This window comes from Parasteatoda tepidariorum, chromosome 10 (assembly GCF_043381705.1).
Source record: "Parasteatoda tepidariorum isolate YZ-2023 chromosome 10, CAS_Ptep_4.0, whole genome shotgun sequence".
NCBI lineage: Eukaryota > Metazoa > Arthropoda > Arachnida > Araneae > Theridiidae > Parasteatoda > Parasteatoda tepidariorum.
In genome coordinates this window covers 24741640-24744926 of record NC_092213.1, presented here as the reverse complement: position 1 = coordinate 24744926, position 3287 = coordinate 24741640, and positions in this window count along the sequence as shown.

Sequence of the window (3287 nt, the reverse complement as noted above, 5' to 3'; positions counted from 1 at the left end):
ATATTATAGCGTTATCTCGCTGTGAATGCAAATAGCTTTAATTTATCAATCCAGCAGCTACCATTTCATTTTTGTGAATGTTATTTCGAATTTTGAACATCAAAGAATTTTATAATTTTAACAAGACATATTTTTATAATTACAAACTTATGTAAGGGTAATTAAAATCTAATGATTTAAAAGAAGCAGCCAATCTAATTATAATGAAAGTGATCAATTATAAACTGATCAATCTAATGATAACTAAAAAGAAATCCACGAACAAAATGGCGTACAAATTAAGTATGAAAATTGTTAATTTTAAAAAGTCTCTAATATCAGATGCTCCTAAGAAGTGATAAAACGCACAAAAATATGCATTTTTAATTGAAGTTATGATAGTATTTTTCAATAGAACATTAAACCTGTCTAAGTTTAAATTCTAAAACACCACATTATTTTAAAGATATAAGAAATGTCCCTGTTAAATAACAATAGATTTTTCTAGAAAATTATCTTACGAGATAAAAGAAGCGTTTGAAGCCTTTTTAGAAACATATGGTTGAAAGAAGACTTTATTTAGGAAATATTAATAATTTTCAAAATATGAAATTTCATTAAGGGTTTCTAATTTGATCGCTCCTTTCTTGACAGCTTCATGATAAATTATTTGAGGTATACGACGCAAAAGAAGAAACGTTACACCATAAACAGCTTATAACCTACTGATCAAAGCTTTACGTAACGCGATAAACTTTTATGCAGTTCTATAAATACATAATTAGAATCTAGAATAAAATGATTTTTTGGGATAAAAACTTTACAATTCGAAAAATAAATGGTTTTTGTCCTAATGATTAGAGTTTTGCGTAACGAGATACACTACACTTTTAAATAGTTTTAGAGGTACATGCATAATGATTGACTCTAAAATAAATTGATTTATTGTAATAAAAACTCTACAATTCTAACCATGGATAGGTTTTGACCTAGTGATAAGAGTCTTACCTAATGAGATGTACTTTCACAAAGTTTTTGGGGTACAATACGCAATTCTTGCTGTCTCTAAAATGAATTGATTTATTGGGATAAAAACTTATCAATTCTCTAACTACAAATAGTTTTTGACAAATAGTTTAAGGTACATGCACAATTCCTGCTGATTTTAAAATAAGTTGATTCTTTGGGATAAACCTTTAAAATTCTAACCATAACCTAATGGTAAGAGTTTGATGAAACGAAATGCACTTTCACATAGTTTAGATATACATAGTTAGACTATATATATTTATATATTGAGATAAATACTTCGCAATTCTAACAATGAATAGTTTTTGACCTAATGATAAGAGCTTTATGTAACGATATACACTTTAACGTAATTTTATCGATACATGTACGATGTATAACTGTAAAATAATTTAATTTATTCGGATAACAATGTTTAATTCTAGATAATTAATTACTGATCAAAAATAAAGAAATAAATTCTTAGATTACTAAGCCCTTGTTTTTACTAAAAAATATTATATTAATTGAGTATTAGTTTAAAATCATCCAATGATTCTTCGAAGTCGGAACAAAGTAAAAAAAGCTTTTTTATAATATATAATTTATAATATATACTTTATAATATATAATTTATAATATATAATTTATAATATATAATTTATAATATATAATTTGTAATATATAATTTATAATATATAATTTTTAATATATAATTTATAATATATAATATTGTACAAATAATATTGAATATATAATTTGTACTTTTATTCACCAAAAATGTTTTCATTTGAAACATGATATGCGTAAATTCTATTAGGCTAAGAGTCCGGCATCAAAAAATATTGTTTCCAAATGACTTCTCTAATCACAATTATTTTTTTCCAATCCCATAAATTATTATTTGCTCTTAAAATTAATTCATTCTTAAATTTAGATTGAGAAATTATTGAATTTATTATTTTTTGTCATGAAATTGTGTTTCGAAAATCCATTCCGAAATTAAAATAGAAATAAGACAATGCGTGATTTTATGTCGAAAATGATTAATAGTTTAATTAGGATTAATAAGAGATATTCGAATAAAATCCGCATTAAATAAATCTAAGAGAAACCACTAAAGTTTTAAGTAATTTATCATTGGTCATAGTTAAAAAATGTATTGAAAATCTTAGATCATTAACTTCTCTCATATAAAGGAGTATTATTACCCAATATTGTATTCATGTGTAGCAGGAAATAAAAAACACTGAAAAGGAAAAAAAATGCTTGTTATTTGAAATCAAACTTGATTCTTAAATTCAGCGGTTTCAAAATTTTTCAGGTACGGAACCCTAAAGAATCAAAATTCTACCAGTGGAACTCCGACTTCATAATTAAAGTAAATAAAGGCAATTGTGCATGATTTAATCATTAAAAGACTATTTTAGTTTGTGTTTTAGACTTTTTTTTTATATTTAAGAAGATGAATGGCATTTTTTCATCGTCTTATCATTAAGGATCTTAAATTATTTTTTATATTCGGCAGCTGAATTCGCAGTCTTGGAAATTAATCTAGTTTCGCCAAAAATTTGTCTTTTTATGGTTTTTTTAAAAAAAATGTTACTGTTTGAAAAAGGATAAATAGGGAAACATGTTTCTTGATTAAAGAATTCAGATATTTTATTTTGATTTGAAAAGCAGAATGTTTGTTATGAACTATTACAATTGTAATTTTTTATAAAGGAGCGTCCTTATTATGGTTTTCACAGTTGTTGTTAAAAAAACTTTTATGTATTTATATACACACTACTGGTCATTAAAATTGCTTCACCAGGAAGGAATGTAAATAAAAGAATGATATTTGTTGGGTACATGCATTATAGTTGGAAGAACAAATAATTTAATTTTCAGGATATTTCAATGTATAGATCCTCAGGAATCAGTACTCAGAACAGCCTCCCCTGGCAGCAATAACAGCAGTTATTCTCCTGTGCATCGAGTCGAACAGAGATTGAATAGCGTGGACAGGTACAGTATTCCATGCAGCTTCAACATTATGCAACAATTCATCGACCGTAGTGACTGACCAGTGGTGGCGTGCCAGTCGTTCGGCACCCTTTGACCTGACGTTTTCAATTGGTGAGAGATCAGGAGAACGTGCTGGCCAGGGCAACAGGCGAACATGTTCTGTGTCAAGGAAGATCAGGACATTGCGGCGTCAACATGCGGTCGTGCATTGTCCTGCTGAAGTGTAGCGTTATGGAGGCTTCACAGATAAGGAAGAGCGGAAGAGCAAATATATAAAGATATAATATATA